General features: G+C 40.2%; 1 non-coding gene across 1 annotated transcript; it reads right to left on the reverse strand.

Annotated features, from left to right (window-relative positions):
* Positions 1-5210: 5210 nt before the first annotated feature.
* Positions 5211-5314, reverse strand: LOC132428859 (U6 spliceosomal RNA). The gene has a single exon (XR_009520247.1). It is a non-coding gene; the product is annotated as a U6 spliceosomal RNA (small nuclear RNA).
* Between the last annotated feature and the right edge of the window lie 16305 nt (positions 5315-21619).

Consider the following 21619-nt stretch of genomic DNA (forward strand, 5'->3'; position numbering starts at 1 on the left):
CCCAGCCCCACCCATCAGCAAACAAGCTGATTAAGCTTCTACTGAGCTCTGCCCACCTGAGCAACACCCAGCTCTACCCATCACCAGTCCCTCCCATCAGGAAGCTTGCACAAGTAACTCACCCATCAGACAGTAGACAGCAGAAGCAACAAGAATTACAATTCTGCAGCCTGCGGAATTAAAACCACAATCACAGAAAGACAGACAAAATGAAAAGGCAGAGGACTATGTACCAGATGAAGGAACAAGATAAAACCCCAGAAAAACAATTAAGTGAAGTGGAGCTAGGCAACCTTCCAGAAAAAGAATTCAGAATAATGACAGCAAAGATGACCCAGGACCTCGGAAAAAGAATGGAGGCAAAGACTAAGAAGATGCAAGAAATGTTTAACAAAGACCTAGAAGAATTAAAGAACAAACACCTAGAAGAATTAAAGAACAAACAAACAGAGATGAATACAATAACTGAAATGAAAAATACACTAGAAGGAATCAATAGCAGAATAACTGAGGTAAAGAACAGATAAGTGACCTGGAAGACAGGATGGTGGAATTCACTGCCACAGAACAGAGTAAAGAAAAAAGAATGAAAAGAAATGAAAACAGCCTAAGAGACCTCTGGGACGATATTAAAGGCACCTCTAAACACATTCACATTATAGAGGTCTCAGAAGGAGAAGAGAGAGAGAAAGGACCCGAGAAAATATGTGAAGAAATTATAGTCGAAAATTTCCCTAACATGGGAAAGGAAAGAGCCACCCAAGTCCAGGAAGCACAGAGAGTCCCATGCAGGATAAACCCAAGGAGAAACATGCCGAGACACAAAGTAAGCAAATTGACAAAAATTAAAGACAAAGAAAAATTATTGAAAGCAACAGGGGAAAATGACAAATAACATACAAGGGAACTCCCATAAGGTTAACAGCTATTTCTCAACAGAAGCTCTACAAGCCAGAAGGGAGTGGCACAATATATTTAAAGTGATCAAAGGGAAAAACCTACAACCAAGATTACTCTACCCGGCAAGGATCTCATTTAGATTCGACAGAGAAATCAAAAGCTTTACAGACAAGCAAAAGCTAAGAGAATTCACCCCCACCAAACCAGCTCTACAACAAATGCTAAGGAACTTAAGTGGGAAACACAAGAGAAAAAAAGGACCAACGAAAACAAACCCATAACAATTAAGACGATGGTAACAGGAACATACATATTGATAATCACCTTAAATGTGAATGGATTAAAGGCTCCAACCAAAAGACACAGGCTCGCTGAATGGATACAAAAACAAGACCCATATATAGGCTGTCTACAAGAGACCCACTTCAGACCTAGGGACACATACAGACTGAAAGAGAGGGGATGGAAAAAGATATTCCATGAAAATGGAAATCAAAAGAAAACTGGAGTAGCAATACTCGTATCAGATAAAATAGACTTTAAAATAAAGAATGTTACAAGAGACAAGGGAGGACACTACATAATGGTCAAGGGATCAACCCAAGAAGAAGATATAACAATTATAAATATATATGCACCCAACATAGGAGCACCTCAATCCATAAGGCAAATGCCAACAGCTATAAAAGAGGAAATCAACAGTCACACAATAATGGTGTGGGGCTTTAACACGTCACATACACCAATGGACAGATCATCCAGACAGAAAATTAATAAGGAAACACAAGCTTTAAATGACACAATACACCAGAGAGATTTAATGGATATTTATAGGACACTCCATACAAAAACAGCAGATTACACTTTCTTCTCAAGTGCACATGGAACATTCTCCAGGACAGATCACATCTTTGGCCACAAATCAAGCCTCAGTGAATTTGAGAAAACTGAAAACATATCAAGCACCTTTTCTGACCCCAACACTATGAGACTAAAAATAAATTACAGGGAAAAAAACGTAAAAGACACAAACACATGGAGGCTAAACAATACGTTACTAAATAACCAAGAGATCACTGAAGAAATCAAAGAGGAAATCAAAAAATACCTAGACACAAATGACAGAAAAAACACGACAATCCAAAACTATGGGATGCACCAAAAGCAGTTCTAAGAGGGAAGTTTATAGCAATACAAGCCTACCTCAAGAAACAAGAAAAATCTCAAATAAACAATCTAACCTTACACCTAAAGGAACGAGAGAATGAAGAACAAAAAAACTCAAAGTTAGTAGAAGGAAAGAAATATAAAGATCAGAGCAGAAATAAATGAAATAGAAAGAAAGAAAACAATAGCAAAGATCAATAAAACTAAAAGCTGGGTCTTTGAGAAGATAAACAAAATTGATAAACTTTTAGCCAGACTCACCAAGAAAAAGAGGGAGAGGACTCAAATCAATAAAATTAGAAATGAAAAAGGAGAAGTTACAATAGACACCGCAGAAATACGAAGGATCATAAGAGACTACTAAAAGCAACACTCTGCCAATAAAATGGACAACCGGGAAGAAATGGACAAATTCTTGGAAAGGTAGAACCTTTCAAGACTGAACAGGAAAATTAGAAAATATGAAGAGACCAATCACAAGAAATGAAATTGAAACCACGATTAAAAATCCTCCAACAAACAAAAGTCCAGGACCAGATGGCTTCACAGGTGAATTCTATCAAACATTTAGAGAAGAGCTAACGCCCATCCTTCTCAAACTCTTCCAAAAAACTGCAGAGGAAGGAACACTCCCAAACTCATTCTACGAGGCCACCATCACCCTGATACCAAAACCAGAGAGAGATACTACAAAAAAAGAAAATTACAGACCAATATCACTGATGTATATAGATGCAAAAGTCCTCAAAATAATATTAGCAAACAGAATCCAACAGCACATTAAAAGGATCATACACCATGGTCAAGTGGGATGTATCCCAGGGATGCAACGATTCTTCAATATATGCAAATTAATCAATGGGGAAAACCATATTAACAAATTGAAGAATAAAAACCATATGATCATCTCAATAGATGCAGAAAAAGCTTTTGACAAAATTCAATGCCCATTTATGATAAAAACTTTCCAGAAAGTGGACATAGAGGGAACCTACCTCAACGTAATAAAGGCCATATATGACAAACCCACAGCAAACATCATTCTCAATGGTGAAAAACTGGAAGTATTTCCTCTAAGATCAGGAACAAGACAAGGATGTCCACTCTTGCCACTATTATTCAACATAGTTTTGGAAGTCCTAGCCACAGCAATCAGAGAAGAAAAAGAAATAAAAGGAAGACAAACTGGAAAAGGAGAAGTAGAACTGTCACTGTGTGCAGATGACATCATACTATACATAGAGAATCCTAAAGATGCCACCAGAAAACTACTAGAGCTCATCAATGAAACTGGTAAAGTTGCATGATATAAAATTAATGCACAGAAATCTCTTGCATTCCTGTACACTAACAACAAAAGATCAGAAAGAGAAATTAAGGAAACAATCCCATTTACCACTGCAACAAAAAGAATATAATACCTAGGAATAAACCTACCTAAGGAGGTAAAGACCTGTATTCAGAAAACTGTAAGACACTGGTGAAAGAAATCAAAGATGACACAAACAGGTGGAGAGATATACCATGTTCTTGGATTGGAAGAATCAATATTGTGAAAATAACTATACTACCCAAAGCAATCTACAGATTCAATGCAATCCCTATCAAATTACCAGTGGCATTTTTTTTTTACAGAACTAGAACAAAAACTCTTAAATTTGTATGGAGCCACAAAAGACCCCAAATAGCCAAAGCAATCTTGAGGGAAAAAAAGGGAGCTGGAGGAATCAGACTTCCTAACTTCAGACTATACTACAAAGCTACAGTAATCAAGACAATATTGTACTGCCACAAAAACAGAAATATGTATCAATGGAACAGGATAGAAAGCCCAGAGATAAACCCATGCACCTATGCTCAACTAATCTATGACAAAGGAGGCAAGGATATATAATGGAGAAAAGACAGTCTCTTCAATAAGTGGTGCTGGGAAAACTGGACAGCTCCATGTAAAAGAATGAAATTAGAACACTGCCTAACAGCACACACAAAAATAAACTCAAAATGGATTCAAGATCTAAATGTAAGACTGGACACTATAAAACTCTTAGAGGAAAACACAGGAAGAACACTTTTCAACATAAACCACAGCAAGATCTTTTTTTGACCCACCTCCTAGAGTAATGGAAATAAAAACAAAAATAAACAAATGGGACCTAATGAAACTTAAAACCTTTTGCACAGCAAAGGAAACTATAAGCAAGATGAAAAGACAAGCTTCAGAATGGGAGAAAATATTTGCAAACAAATCAACGGACAAAGGATTAATCTCCAAAATATATAAACAGCTCATGCAGCTCAATATTAAAAAAACAAACAACCAAATCAAAAAATGGGCAGAAGACCTAAATAGACATCTCTCCAAAGAAGACATACAGATGGCCAAGAGACACATGAAAAGCTGCTCAACATCACTAATCATTAGAGAAATGCAAATCAAAACTACAATGAGGTATCATCTCACACCAGTTAAAATGGGCATCATCAGAAAATCTACAAATAAATGCTGGAGAGTGTGTGGAGAAAAGGGAACCCTCTTGCACTGTTGGTGGGAATGTAAATTGATACAGCCACTATGGAGAACAGTATGGAGGTTCCTTAAAAAACTAAAAACAGAACTACCATATGACCCAGCAATCCCACTACTGGGCACATACCCAGAGAAAACCATAATTCAAAAAGACACATGCACCCCAATGTTCATTGCAGCACTATTTACAATTACCAGGTCATGGAAGCAACCTAAATGCCCAACAACAGATGAATGGATAAAGAAGATATGGTACATATATACAGTGGAATATTACTCAGCCATAAAAAAGAATGAAATTGGGTCATTTGTAGAGACGTAAATGGAACTAGAGACTGTCATACAGAGTGAAGTAAGTCAAAAGAGAAAAACAAATATCGTATATTAACGCATATATGTGGAATCTAGAAAAATGCTGCAGATGAACTGGTTTGCAAGGCAGATACAGAGACACAGATGTAGAGAAGAAATGTATGGACACCAAGGTGGGAAAGTGAGGGGGGGTGGGATGAACTGGGAGATTGGGATTGACATATATACACCAATATGTATAAAATAGATAACTAATAAGAACCTACTGTATAAAAAAAACTAAATAAAATAAAATTCGAAAAATAATATGGAACGCTTCATGAGTTTTCATGTTATCCTTGCACAGGGACCGTGCTAATTTTCTCTGTATCGCTTGAATTTCAGTATATGTGTTGCCAAAGCAACCATGACCACGGGAATTTGTTTTTTGTTTTTTTTTTGGGAATTTGTATTTTTAACTAGCTTCAAGGTCATTCTGATACACATTCAGGATTTAGAATCACTGTTTACCCTTGCATTTGGGTCTTTAAAAGAATATATTCATATATATATATAAGAATATATTTTTATATAGAGAATGTATAAAGTAATATGAAGATTAAATCATAAGATGGCAATTCACTTTTTGTCATACTCTTCTACTCCATTTAACATTGCCCCACGCATGCTGATTCATTAAAATGCTACTTGTCTCTAAAATATTTTCATTAAAATATTCTCTCTCAATCTCCCTCTTTCCTTCCCTCACTCCCTTCTTCCCCTTCCTCCCCCTTTTTAATCCATTACCAAATTCTGTGATACATTTCCTTTACACCGAGAGCTATTTTAACCTCTCAAAGAAAAACTGTGTCACTGACAGCACTGCACAGTCCTGGTTAGTGAGCATCAGCATTTGTACTAAGTATGTTCTACCATGTTTTCTTGAATTAAGTGTGCTTGCAATGTGTGACAATTCCCTATACCATTTTCTGGTGAGTTACGGTAAATAATTTTCACTCACAGTGCTATCAAAAGATAGAGTGCATTTCTTATGGTACTGCCATAAGAAATATGAAGGGCATCATGTTGGATGTTAAAATTTTTTGAACAACTCAAGATGACTTTAGGGAAATGGTTGTAACAAAGGGAAAGGATCAGCAGAGGTTCAGGGTGGTGGAAATCTTGTCATTAGAAAGGATATCATAACATCCCACTACCAGGGAGGATAAACTAACAATTACGAGTGGAATGGGAAGAAACTATGGCTTGCGACATCTGGGGATTTAAAGAGAAGAAAAAAATCCACTTAAGAGGAACCTCTGCACTCAGGAATTTGACCAAAAGAGCCTGTTCACTTAAGCTGCCCTGGAACACACACTACTGCAGTTAACAGGGAACACCTACAGTGTTGCTGGGACTGCCGCGTCCACACCTGGCAACGTTTCACTGCAGCCAATGGGAATAGCTACAAGATGCTACAGCAGTGGTTCTCAAACCTCAGAGCATCACCTGGAGGGCTTGTTAAGACAGAGTCCTGCGCTCCACGGCCAAAGATTCTGACTCAACAAGTCTGGGGTGGGGACCTGAGAATTTACATCCTTAACAGGCTTCTAGGTGATGCCTGATGCTACGGGTTCTCAGAGCACACTTCGACTGGCACTGACCACTATTTGTAATAATGCAACAGTTTTTTCTTTGCATTAAACTAATATGTATTCATCAAACCTAAACACTGTGTCCATTATTTGCATCATGGGTGAAGAAACTTAGGCAAGAAGAAAACTCGTTGGACGGGCACTATTGTACCTGAAACATAATTATGTCTTACAACTACCTAATCCTCTCCCTTTGACTATCAATCATATCTATTAATCTTTTGTTGGTGTGCCTTGTCTACATATCATGAGGGGTGGGGTGGAATCCAAATGTTAATAAGTGTTAAGTTATGGAGTTTTAAAAATCAAATCAAAATAGCAAAAATCATGAAAAAAATAATTCATGAAAGCTGACAAGCCTTCACCCTTATCATCTCAAGGTTAAATAATGATCAGAATTCTTTCAGCTGAAGTATTTACGTTGCATCTTGATGTCTGACTATCATAAATATACAACTGAGCTATTAGGCTCTATTTTTCATTGCAGATGAAACTGATGCATCTTCGTGTGGTGTAGTCTGACATAGTAAAATTGTTACTCTCTAGGTAGGATATTCATAAAAATGTAATTATTGTAATCAGAACAGTCTTGAAGCTCATGAGAGGGGATTGCCAGATTCATGATTGGCAGTTTTCAATCACTTCACACATAATAAAGAAACTTCTTAAAGAAGCCCTAGGAATCACTAATGTCTTACCGGGGAAACTATTTTGAGCAAACAACAAAGGGTGTTGGGGGATGGTGGTGAGAACTCAAGTTGGCCTCCTCTGCCTGGCTTTGGGCAGGACTGGATGGAGTCCTTTAACATATTTCCTTAAGTTTACTCACCAACAGGTTTAACTAGCGTGCTATTTGCTGGGAGAGTGCTTTGAAAAGAAAGAGATCATGGAAAGACCATGATCTATCTTTTTATGGCTCTCCTCTTTGGCTTGTCACGTATTTTATCTTGATGTCTCAGTAAGAACTTCTTATTTGACATCCTGAAATGTGTCAAATGGGAAATAATTAGCTAAAAGTTTTTAGGGTTTCCTTGAGGAGTAACTGATAACAACTACTTGATGGTATATATATAGCCATGAAATGAAGATCTTTTACATAAAACTTTAAAGTATTTCGGGAAGAAAAATGACTTTCAAGGAGACTCAGATTCTTTCTTGGTTTTGCCAAAGATGAGCTATATATGATCTTGGGTAAGTTGCTCCATCTCTCCAGACCTACGGTTTTTCACTTATAAAATGAAGAGTTTGGCTTAAAAATCTCTCTGGTCCTTTCCCACGTATTACAATGAACCTGTGAGACCTTGAAAGGAAGTGGGAGAGGACTTTCCTGGTGGCACAGTGGTTAAGAATCCTCCTGCCAATGCAGGGGACACGGGTTCGAGCCCTGGTCCGGGAAGATCCCACATGCCGCAGAACAACTAAGCCCGTGAGCCACAACTACTGAGCCTGCGCTCTAGAGCAACAACTACTGAGCCCATGTGCCACAACTACTGAAGCCCTCGCACCTAGAGCCCATGCTCCACAACAAGAGAAGCCACCGCAATGAGAGTAGCCCCCGCTTGCCGCAACTAGAGAAAACCCGCGCGCAGCAACGAAGACCCAACACAGCCAAAAATAAATAAATAAAATTTATTTTTTTAAAAAAAGGAAGAGGGAAAACATCTCTGTTGCTCAGCAGGCAGCGCTGGTGATATGGGGGGAAGGTTAACACCACAGGCTCCCATGGTATTCATGAATGTGGCCCTTGCTCTGCTCACTCAGACATAAACGCTTACTGTGTACATCTGTATACTAAGACACCTGGATGTGAAAGATTTAACCCTGTGATTTAACTTGTGAACATGAAGGAGAAGCTACACTGTTCACCAATACTGCTAAATACTTGATGTTTTTTACTCAACAAACATTTACTGAGCACCCACCATTCTTTGTACAGAAACGTGAGATTGGGCTTGGGGTGCAGTGGGTACAGAGTTTCCTCTCAGAGCACCACAGTTACATATGAGGGACAGACCTACAGGAAGCCCATAATCAGGATGGGTTGAAAGTAGAGTGAAGGCCCTGTGATGGTCCACACCCTTGGTCCTGTGCTTCCAGAGACAAAAGATATTTCCATTAGGAGAATGACAGTAGTGCTTCTCTTTTCCCTTTCCTTTCTTTTTTTTTTTTTTTTTAAAGACATGACTATCAGTCAGGATTCAATGTGTTTACAGCTTGACTACTTCATAGAAAAACGTGTCTATAAAACACCTGGTAGTTGTGAAAAGGGGTAAGGCCCACGCACGGAACAAAATAAATATATTTATTCAGCTGTCCCAAGCCATTACCAATCTCCTTACACCCAAGGATTGTCTGTCCCCTCCTAAATTTTATTTCTAATATTCTGGCTACATAGGTAAAAAAAAAAATTTTTTTTCAGAAAATCAAAGTCCTACCCCCATAACTATCCTTAAGTACAAACACTCTTTATGGCATTTCAGACCAGCTTTGATACTCTGAACCAGAAAGATGGCTGCAAGTGTATCTCGTGTATCAAACACAGTGATGAAAGAAAAAGTTACTTGTCAATGCAGTTCAACAAGTATCTCCTGAGCACCTTTCGTGTACCTGGCTCACTGAATTAAGGACACCAAAGATAGCAGAGATGCTGTTATGTTCTCCAAGCCACAATGTCAGAGTAAACAGTGAGCCTGCTGCCTGACCCACAACCTAGAGACAGCAAGGCTGCCCCCAGTGGGCTCTGAAGTTACCCTTTGCTCCTATCTCATCTCCAAAGCTGAATTCTAACCCTGCCCTCTTCCTTTCAGTGACTTTTCCAAGATAAGCTATGCTCACCTGCTTAAATGTATCACCTTATGCATTTTCAAAGGCTTTGAATTTTATTGTGCTAATGGACATTTAATTCACTCAGAATTCTGATCAGGTAGCTTTTCATAGGCAGGTAGGCTCTGCCTTACTGTGTCTAAGTACTGGTTATGTTGAAATCCCTTCTAGACAGGATCCCTAAAGGAGGGTATTTCCATTGAACACATGGGTAATTTTGCTTATTTAGCGAAGGAGAAGGGACACCGCCTGAGAGGTATCCCAAACAACGAGACATGTTGGGAAAACCTCCAAGCAGGCAGAGAAGTTGGAAGGGGTTGTGCCATAATTAAGGTGATCATATTTTCCTAATCAGACACAAGGGCAGATAGCCTGACACATGGTCTGAAAACAGGACAGATTATTTGAAATCTGGGATGTATGATCACCATCTTCACAGTGAATGAAGCCAGTGAGACCGGCAGCTGTTCAGAGTGCAAGTCATTACCGATGAGTCTGTACACTGAGGGATCCAGAGGAGTGGGTGGAAGCCTGCTGATGTCATCCACTTATGAGCCAGGGCTTCCTCACACAGCACAAAGAAGGTCTGTTACCAAGGGTTTCATGGAACTACTTGCTGTCATCACCTTGTCTGCAAGGACAAAGGTGCAATCTACTGACCAAAAATCAATGAAGCTTTGCTTCCAAATAACAGTCTGGGAATGCAAAGTACAGGCAGGAGCATACTGTTATATGTCAATTATATCTCAATTTAAAAAAAACACAAGCAGCAGCAAGCACAGACAGCTCATAGCTATCCTTCACGTGTTTGGTTCTATAGCTGCTGCTTAGACAGATTTCAAACATCATACTATTTTTAAAAATTAAATCCTCATCACTCTGCCTGCTAATCTTGTGCATTCAATTTGAAACTTGGGAATTGTTTTGCTGCAAAGGAGGAGATTCAGAAATTCCAGTTCTCCTGCTTAATACAAGTATTATGTCCAGCATAATGTAATAGGAGAAAAGTCTCCCTTTGTTGCCAACACTCAAAGTCAACTCTTAGTTATGTGCTTTGAGAATGAGCCTTGGAAAATATTTCAACTCTAATTCCTATCACCAACATAGAACATTTAGGCCTCTATCTCCACTTTTAAGTTACTGTATGCTTTTTCAACTTGTATCTTATCAAAAAACTGATTTTATTTTTTTAAAATGACATCAAAACAAGTTTATTTTGATGATTCAATGATTTATGCTATGTGTATCACCATTTTAGCTCTATTAGAGTGGTTAAGAGAGACTTTGATTTTATAGGAAACTCAAGGTCAAAGTCTATAGGGTTTTTTTCCCTACATCAGGGCTTTAAATAGTAAGCAGAAACACAAAAGAAGTGTATCTGAATATACCTGGTGTGTTGTTTATAGCTGCAAATGATCAATGAAAAGTGGGTGAAATACCCCTTTTTTATAATCTCACATAAGAAGTCTGGAGGTATGGCATTTGCAAGGTTGGCTATTTCAGGGGCTCAGTGACTTACTGAGCATCTGGATTCTTCCCACATTTCCATCCCATCATCCTGGGCACATTGGTGTTAATCCTTTAGCCTGCTCCCTATGGTCAGAGGACGGTCATTGCAGCACCAAATAACAACCTCACACCCCATGTAAAGAACCAAAGATGACAGTATCCTCATAAAGAGGGAAAGAAAGAGTTTCCCAGAAACCAGGCACTTTGGAAAGTGGTCAGCCTCTTTAATGGGAAGTGGGCTCTCTGTCAGCACATGAAAAGGGTGAGAGGGATGGCAGTTGAATAGACAACCAACAATATCACCATAGGTGGGAACTGAGAGAATGTTTATTTACATATATTGAAAGTTACTGGAACCTTCTGATTATTTTCCAAGGAGATTATGTCTGTGAGATGAGTTTACAATCAAGTAACGATTTTCTAATCAGTTAAAACAGTACACTATTGATACTATGTATAAAATAGGTAACTAATGAGAAAAAAATACATTTAAACCAACTATGCACATGGCTGATTTACTTTGTTGTACAATAGAAATAACAGCATTGTGAAGCAATTATACTCCAATAAAGATGTATAAATTAAAAAACTATACTTCAATAAAATAAAAACAAAACAAATAAACAAAAAACAGTCATAGGTGATTTTACAAAATTAATCTTCCTAGTGTCAATGGGAAGAGTAAGATTTCAGGATAACAGATGCCAGTGGCAACACGTAAGCATCAGATGCAAAGTATACATAATTATCATAATTAACAGCGAGTGTGGAGTATCAGGCAGAACACCCTGACCTGCAGGGATCTGCAGTGATGGTTAATAGACAATGGTGTTTTTAGAGATGAGAAAAAAAAAAAAAAAACAGTAAAAAGGAGAGGGTATATGTGAGGTGTGTCTAAGGGTGTGTATAGCTTGATGGTTGAGTTGAGGGCGGTCAAAAATGTACAATCTTCTAGACAATGATAATTAATGCCTGTTACCATCATATGTTTCCTACGGAATTATATAATGCCACATATGAAGTGTTCTTGCCAAAAAAACCAAGCCAAGTCAGATTAAACTTCCAGATCTAACACTCAGCTTATAGGATGTACAGGAAACAGGAATTTGTTAAGCAACATCTCAGTGAAATAATCAGCAAAATCCAAAAATGATGCAGGAAATTTAAACCTGATTAGATATTTGATACTAAGGAAATTTTATCAATATTTTGGGGAGTTATAAAGGTATTGTGGTTATATTTTGTTTTGCAAGCATCCCTTTTTATTTTGCTAGTCACTTAATCCAAATATGCAGTTATGTTTTTAAAAAGAGTCCATATCTTTTAGAGACACATGCTGAAATGCTTACAGCAGAAACGAAATGACATCTGAGATTTACTTCAGATGCCTCAAAATAACCCAGTGGGGGGACTTCCCTGGTGGTCCAGTGATAAAGAATCCGCCTTGCAATGCAGGGGACGCGGGTTCCATCCCTGGTCAGGGAACTAAGATCCCACATGCCATGGGGCAACTAAGCCTGTTTGCCACAACTACTGAGCTCAAGAGCCTCAACTAGAGTCCACGTGCCCTGGAGCCTGTGTGCCACAACTAAGACCTGACACAGTCAAAAAAAAATAAATTACCCAGTGGGAGCATAGGTGGAAGTTAAAGTGGGAGGAATGACACGCTATGAAGATTTATAGTCATTTACTCACTATCAATAAAGCCTCCGTTCATTTTGAGAAGGTATAAATCTGGTGCACTTAGAACCAAGAAACTTAATTTTTAGACTTCATTTGCTTTCTATAAGTACAGCAAAACCAAAAATCAAACCTCTTCACAGCAATAAGCCAGTTTTGTTCCAATAGGAATTCAAATTCAAAAAAACAAATGCAACACACACATACACTGAACAGCACAGACAGGATTCAAATTCTCAAAACTATGAGTGATGAAGACACCCTCCAAACTCCAGATGGTTTGCAAAAGTTCCATGAGCACCGCCCCCAATAAGGCATCTAAACAATACAGGGCAAAGCTGTGATCTGATACATGTAGGTATTTTCCTGGCTATATCTAAGCATCTCCTAGACTTCTACTTAAATGATCTTGAGACTACCTCAAGAAACTAGTTTGGTTCTCCCTTTTACCAGGACGAAATAATAACAAGAGGTCGGGAAAAATTGGAATGGGAATTGCCCAGCAAGGACCATAAAGGGTTGAAGGAAATAATTGTTATTTTTGGTGTTGTTCTCCCTTCTACAATCTTCTTACTTTCTGACTCCATCCCTCTTCATCTCCCACCTGAGCTTGTATTGTGCCCACGTCCTCTGGCTTCCCTGAGCCTTTCTCATTTCTGCCCTCTCTCTAAATTTTCAATGCTCCCAAATTCAGTTATAAATTCCGAAATTAAGGTTTCAATCACAGCAATATGTAATAAAACACTACTAGAATTTTAGATTTGTTTGATCCCCCAAAGCCATCTTCCATCAGAATTCTAATTCCCGTTCTCTCCGTGTGCTGACCTAATCTAGCAGTTAGGATTCTAACTACTTCTAATGGACGTTCTCAGCTACCAGCTCACAGTCCTAAGGACCTATCATCCTTACGTTCTCTCTCATCAGAATGCTCAGCAGCTGCATCCTAGAGAGGTAGTTATTAATATGCCTTCAATAACAAGCTAAGGAGGGGCTACAGAGAAGAGAAAAATATGCCTGATCATTCTAATTTACTTTAATGTAATAAAAATTCCCAATTACACGTACAGTTTAGTTAGTGTTTGGAAATGAGGGTCGTACCAATTGCTTGAACAAGGTACTGGTAAGCTTTGTTCTTCTACCCTGATGAAAATTTTGTCACAGAAATCAAGACGTAGGCTTTACAATGTATGTGATAAAGGTTCATGTAATCTAGACAGTTCCACAAAAGTTTTTTCCTTCGGGGTAGTCAAGGTGACTCATGACTCCCCCAGTCCTATTTTTTATGCCCCCCACTGAGATAATATGGAAATGTTTTAAACTATTGGACTTTCCTAAAACTCAAGACCCATGCACTGCGTTTCTGTTCTTAATGCCATGAAAGGGTGCAGGTGACCTGTTACACTTCTATTTGGTGCCAGGGGCTCCCATGAAGCTTCAGGCTCCAGACTTGCCTGTTAAAGTTCCATCTGTTTCCTCTTTTACCCAAATTCACTGTGTGGGGCAATGATATTAAAGACTTTCCTCAAAGCTGAAAAAATAAATAAACTATTGGACTTTCAGGCAAGAATATATTTTAGAACAGGTCTCTAAACCTTACTAGTCAGCAGAATCACCTGGGGATTTTTTTTTTTCCTGAATCAGATTCTCAGCCAGAGTGGGAGAAAGTAAGTGGCTGGGTAGGAATGTTTTTAAACTCTCCATGAAATTCTAATGATCAGTCAGGTTCGGGCACTATGTTGAGAGTACAGGGCCACCTCGCAGTACCTCCTAAGTCATATCACTTACCTGCTTGGAACCATAAAGAAAAGGGAGAAAAGCCTTTCTGAGCTCCAGCCTGCTTCCCAACTACCTGGCAAAGTGCATCGCTTCTCTGTTCTTGGAGCCCTGTAATCCAGGCCACCCAGTTCAGCTGTTCCTACTTCCATACAAGCAGGTGATTCCTCCTGTAGAAAAAAAGAAAATACACTCATTAGGACCCTAAGTATGGAGCTTTACAAATAGCTAATTTACCAATGACAACAACTTTGCAAGGTTGGTATCGTCACCATTTTGTAGCAGAAAAAACTGGGGCTGAGATGATTAGAGTGCGATTTTGCCAGGTTTTCCCCATGGTTAGTCTCAGAGGGCAGATTTAGAACCCAGTGCTGTGGGACCGGAGAGATTACTGATGTAGTCATTTGTGCCTTGTTCTTACTTCTATTGGAGACTTACTTGGTAGAGGGAAAGGTGATTTCCCCCTTCCTTTCCTCTCTGGAAGGAAACCTGGCTTTTTGTTCTGAGGCACAGGACCCTTTTATGCTCAGTTGTAAGAGCTTTAAGAGCTTCTTTGTGGTTAAGAACTGGAAAAAGCCAGACTTACTTTATTTTTTTTTTATTTATTTGGTTGCACCAGGTCTTAGTTGTGGCTTGAGGGTTCCTTAGTCGTGGCATTCGAACTCTTAGTTGCAGCATGCATGTGGGATCTAGTTCCCCAACCAGGGATGGAACCCGGGCCCCCTGCATTGGGAGCACAGGGTCTTAATCACTGCACCACCAGGGAAGTCTTTTTTTTTTTAATTTACAGACTTGGAGAATTATTGTCTTTTCAAGAAAAGAAGCTGGAATTACCCTAAAAAGGGAGGAGATGGAAGGCAATGTTTCACAGGTAAGACAGCTATGCCCCTACCCTGAGAAGATGGGTTCCCAGAGGCTGGAGAGAGGTGTGGACATTACTTGCATCCAAGTGTGTAGAACAATTCAGAGTTTTCCAATGCACCACTATAGCTGCAAAAGGGCAAAGAACGTGCCACCCTCAACCAAACTCAGGCAGCTGTCCCATCTCAAAACCTGACTCATGGGGAATCCCAGAAAGAGGAAAGGAACTAACATTCACTTCATAGCCATAGCATACCTAAAACGTTTACCCTTGAGCCCAGGGCGTCCTGAGAGCCTTCAGGTGTGGAGCCAGTGGCAGCCCTGCCTGGGCAAGTTTTCCTTCTCTTTCCCATCTCCCACAGCTGGCTACTGAGATGCACAAAAGGCTGTACTTGTGTACAGAGCCCTTGGGGTAACGCTCGGAGCTTAGCTACCTGCTCATGGAATGTAGTCATCTGCTCACAGATCCAAAGCATCTGGTTCTTTATCAAAATAAACAGACTGAGTGAAAGAAGCCAGATATGAGAGAACAGAAACCATATGTTTGATTATATGAAGTGCAAAACAGACTAAACTGACCCATAATGACAGAGGTTAGTACTACTAACCTTTGGCCAGGTATTGACTGGGAGGGAGCACAAGGGAGCCTTCTAGGGGGCTAGAAATATTCTAGGGGGCTAGAAATATTCTATAGCTTGATCTGGATGGTGATTACACAGGTGTAAACACGTGTGAAAATTCATTGAGCTGTGCCTTTAAGATATGTGCACATTACTGTTACGTATTATGTGTTACCTCCACAAAATAAGTACATAATAAAAGCAAATAAGCCAACAAACTTGGATACTAAACAGTAACCTACAATGACCTACCAGCTCCAGCTTGCCTATTACTGGGGCCACTTAATCCTCTCTTGCTGACTCAATCCCTTCCTAATTCCTAAAATTAATCTGGCTCCCTCCACCAAAACCACACAGGAAATTTTAAACACCAGAGGAGAGCACTCAGCCCAATAGCCCTCACCCATGGGGGTAACCTGTAGCATGATGTGTGTGTGCAGAGATGTCAGCCAGACTGCCCAGGTTCAAATCCCTCCTCTGCCACTTTTTGATTACAGCCTTAAGCAGCTTACTTAATCCTCTACACCTCAGTTTCCTGATCTGTGTAACAGGTTTAAAAATCAGGATTAAACAAGATTAATCCAGGTAAAAGCCCTCAGCAAATACCCATTATTATTAAATGCCAAGCCTATGAAAAGCACTTTACCAATATTGTCTCATTTAATTCTTAGAGCAACCTTGTCTGATAGCTGGTGTTATCACCATTTTAAAGTGAAGAAACTGAAGTTCACAGAGGCTAAATTTGCTTAAGCTTACATAGTTGGAAAGGGGCAAAATCAGGGTTTGAACTCAGGTCTGTTTTGTCTTTTCCTGTCAAAGGGCTTCCCCAACCCCCACCTGGGCCCTCCCAACCCCTGTGTTCCATTGGCTTCCTCCTGGGCCTCCATGCTGCTGAGACTAGACCACACAGCCCACTCTTCAGGGAACTTTCTAGTCCTTCAGATTCTGTCTGAGCCCCGGGTTCAGAATAATCAGCCTAAGTAATAGGCAACAATTGGATCAAGATGGTGAAATGAGCTCATAAGATCATGTCCCCTTCCACCCAAATTTTCTTACAATGACAGGTGCAAAATGTTGTTTTTTTGTTTGTTTTTAAAGGATTAATTTATTTACTGTTTTCTTTTTTTTAATTTTTTAAAATTTATTTATTTTTGGCTGCTTTGGATCCTCGTTGCTGCGCGCGGGCTTTCTCTAGCTGCAGCGAGCGGGGGCTACTCTTTGTTGTGATGCACGGGCTTCTCATTGCCGTGGCTTCTCTTGTTGCAGAGCACAGGCTCTAGGCGTGCGGGCTTCAGTAGTTGTGGCGCACAGGCTTAGTCACTCCATGGCATGTGGGATCTTCCCTGACTAGGGCTCGAACCCATATCCCCTGCATTAGCAGGCGGGTTCTTAACCACTGCACCACCAGGGAAGCCCCAAAGAAATTCACATGGTACTGATAAACAGGAAAAGGCACTATTATCAGAAAGTTCTGAAATACTTAAAAGATAAAAGTTAATCAACATTTACAAGAGTGAGGAAAAATCACATCCCCAAACTGGCTGCAGAAAACAAACCAAATAAATGATTAAAATAATGGAAAGAGCAAATCCAGAGTTTCCATACTCAGAGAAACATTTACAATAATACAGAAGGCTCTGAATCAACCAGCAGGATAATATGTTAAAGAACTTCCCTGGTGGCGCAGTGGTTGAGAGTCCGCCTGCCGATGCAGGGGACGCGGGTTCGTGCCCTGGTCCGGGGGGATCCCGCGTGCCGCGGAGCGGCTGGGCCCGTGAGCCGTGGCCGCTGAGCCTGCGCGTCCGGAGCCTGGCTCCGCAGCGGGAGAGGCCACAACAGTGAGAGGCCTGCGTACCGCAAAAAAACAAAACAAAACAAAAAAAAAACTGTATTCAGGGGCTTCCCTGGTGGCACAGTGGTTAAGAATCCTCCTGCCAATGCAGGGCACACGGGTTCGATCCCTGGTCCGGGAAGATCCCACATGCCGTGGAGCAGCTAAGCCCATGCACTACTGAGCCCGCAGGCTACAACTACTGAAGCCCGAGCACCTAGAGCCCATGCTCCGCAACAAGAGAAGCCACCGCAATGAGAAGCCAGCGCACCACCACGAATAGCCCCCGCTCGCCACAACTAGAGAAAAGTCCGTGCACAGTAATGAAGACCCAATGCAGCCAAAAACAAATAAATTTATATATTTAAAAAAAAGCACTGTATTCAGAACATGGGGCCCAATAGCCTTCCCCTGCCCCTGAACTAGCAGAAAGAAGCCATCAGGAGTGTTTTCACAGGGACAGAGGGGGATAGGAAGCGAGCACCCAAGAGGAAGTGTTAGATGACAAGGTAGCTCTGCAAGGAACAAAATGCTCACAGGTTGCCGCCAGAGTGAGGCCTTCCTGGCTTTAGTATCAAGACAAAGAAATACTACAAATGTGTGGTGTATTGGTTTTCTATTGCTGCCATAACGATTTTCCACAAACGGTGGCTTAAAACAGCACAAATTTATTACTTTACCGTTCTGTAGATCAGAAGTCCAGGGCTAAGCTCAAGGTGTCAGCACTCCTTTCTGGAGACTAGGGGAGAATTTGTGTTTTGCATTTTCCAGCTACCAACAGCCATCATATATCTTAGCTCATGGCCCCCTTCCTCCATCCTCAGAGACAGCAACTCTCTGACCCTTCTGTATTAGTCACAGCTCCCTCTGATCACAGGTGGGAGAGCTTCTCTACTTTTAAGGAATCATGTAATTGGGCCCACCTGGATAATCCAGGCTAATCAAACTAACTTAATCACATCTGCGTAGTCCCTTTGCCATTTAAGGGAACGTTCACAGGTTCCAAGCATTAGGCCATGGACATCTTTGGGACCATTTTTCTGCCTACCACATGTGGTTATTGGGCGCCTGGCAAATAACCCCGCTTTCAGGTTTGGCAATTTGAGTGTTAGCTGTTCCACCCAGGACCTGAATCTGGAGTGATACCCACAAAGACTGGTGGCAATGACCTAACCAGACTGTTCCTACAAAGTATCCTTGGTTGTTGCCCCCTTGGTTCCTGCTGGCTTTCCAAGCCTGATTTTCAGCCTTCTAGGTAATTCTGTGAGCTACCCAATAGCCTGCCAACAAATTATTTTTCTGCACAAATTAGCCAGAGCCAGTTTCTGTTACTTATGATCAGAGAAGAAGCAGATTAGCATCAGACTTCTCATCAGCAATGTTGGGTGCTAAAGACACCTGTGTAATACATTCCAAATTCTGAAAGAAAAATGATTTTGTACCTAGAAATCTATACCAAGGGAAATGCACAATCAACTGTGAGAGCAAATTGGAGACATTTTTAACACACAAGGATTCAGGAGTTTTGCCACAATCACACTATCTCTAAAATAATTATGGCTCTCAAAAATGCACTCGAACAAAAGAACAATGACAAAAGGTAACCCAAAGAAAAAGATAATATGGAGTAAAAGGAAAAAACTGAGTCAAAACAAAAAGTAAAACTTAACTAGAATAAAACTAATTTGGTAAATTGCTTACACCTATAGAGGCAAAAGGAGGAAGTCAGAGTAAAAATTTCTTGTTTAATGGGAAGACATGAAGGTGGATTAATTCTAGATGCTGATAAAAAACATGTAGAACCATGAGAGTTCAAATTTTAAGTTAACTATCTAAATAACCAAAACTGAGCTCATAACTTTGCCAACCCCTGAAGAAAATGGAATAAAGAAAACTTGCTCAAACAAAAGACAGCAAGAAGAAACAGAAAAAAACAAAAACACCTGAATAGAAAACATAAGCCAAGAAAACATGAGTGTATTTAAACATATTAACAATACAAAATGTGAATGAGTTAAGTTCCCATATTAAAAAACCAAGTTTTAATTTGGAGTAAAAAAAAAAGTCCAGCTACATATGCCATTACAATTAAAAGGAAAGAAGGCTATTTTCAAGTGATAAAAATCACAATTCACTAACAAGACATGAGAGTCAAGAACAAATACTCTTAATACAGAATTTTAAAATTCAACAAGGAGAAATAAAAACGGATCAATCTATATTGATGGTGGAAAATTTTAATATATCTATTGGAGAAATTAATAGACCAAAAAAATATTTTAAGCTAGTATATTTGAGTAATGCATAAAACCACTTAGAACTACAAACAACTTTGTAAAGATCACAGGGATTTCCAACGCACAAAATCCAACGGTCTTCATTTTACTCCATCTCTCAACGGTAATTGACACTTGGTGCGCCTCTCCCCAAAATGCTCTCTACCCGAGCCCCAGAGATGCCACATTCTCCTACTTTCCCACCCTTTGTGGAGCAGTGTGCCCACCTGTTTTGCTGGCTCCTCCTCCTATTCCTGACCAGTATCAAGGCAGTCCAGGCTCAGTCTTTCCTTTCTTCTCTCCCTACACTGCCTAGATGGCAGTTCTCACCCAATTCTCAGTCTTTAAATATCATCCCTATGCTAATGACTCCCAGATTTATTTCTCCAGTCCTGAACTTTCCCCTGAGCTCCAGCTTCCTTTATCTAGCTCTACTTGAATATCTAATAGGCATTTCACATTTAACATGTCCCAAACTAAACTCTTGAGTTTCCCTACATACATCCTAAAATTTTTGTTGTTGTCTCAGATTTTTTTACCGTGGTAAAATACAAATAACAGTTACCACTGTCGCCATTTTAAAGTATAAAATTCCATAGCATTTAGTATATTCACAATGTTGTGCAGCCCCCTCTATTGTCTAGCTTCAGAACTTTCTCATCACCCCAAATGGAAACCTCCATTAAGCAGTCACTCTCCAGTTCCTCCTCCCACACTGAGTCCCTGGCAAACACTAATCTATTTTCTGACTCTATAGATTTGCTTATTCTGGATATTTCATAGATATGGAGTCATACAGTATGTGGGCTTTTTTGTCTGGTTCCTTTTCACTTAGTATAATGTTTTCAAGGTTCAGCCGTGTTGTAACAGGTATCAGTATGTCATTTCTTTTCGCAGCTGAATAATATTTCATTGTATGGATATACTACATTTTGTTTATCCTTTCACCTATTGATGGGCATTGGGTTGTTCCACTCATACACACCAAGGTTTTTCTTCCAGTGCCCCCCACTGTCTCCTTCAATCATCTCTGTCTCAGTTGGCAGCACTGCCACTGACCCAGTTGTTTAGGCCCCAAATCTAGGAGTCATCCTTGACTCCCTTCTTCCCCCAGCCCCACCCAACCCCTGATAGCCAAACCGTCAGCAAGTCCTAACTGTTATAACATCCAGGTATGTCCCAATTTTGGTCACATTTCAACACTTCCCCAGCTACCACCTAGTCCAAACTACTGTCCCTCTGGCCACAACTAAAGGTCTTTTTGCCCCATTTCTTTCCCCTCCAATTCATTTTCCCAGAGCAATCAAAATTATCTTCTATAAGTATTAATCAGATCATGCCACATCAGTGCTGAAGGGTCTGGGAGGATCCCACAGCTTCAACAGCTTCCTATTATACTGGAATAAAATCTAAACGTCTTGCTATGGCCAACAAGGTCAGCACGAACCAGCCCCTGCCTACTTCTGTGAGCATCTCTCCTACACTCTCCAGCCACATTAGTCTCTCTTGGAGTCTCTCCCACACCAAGCACTTTCCTGACCTGGGGCCTTTCTACTTGCTGAGCTTCTGCCTGGACACACACCTTCCCCTTTAACTTTGCTTGGCCGCCTCCTTCTTACCTCTGCAGAGAGGTCTTCCCTGACTCTCCTATCTGAACTAGAGCCCTCACCCCTAGTCTCTCTAACCCCTTGCCCTGTTGGGTT

The sequence above is a fragment of the Delphinus delphis genome, chromosome 7 (genome assembly GCF_949987515.2).
Source record: "Delphinus delphis chromosome 7, mDelDel1.2, whole genome shotgun sequence".
Classification (NCBI taxonomy): domain Eukaryota; kingdom Metazoa; phylum Chordata; class Mammalia; order Artiodactyla; family Delphinidae; genus Delphinus; species Delphinus delphis.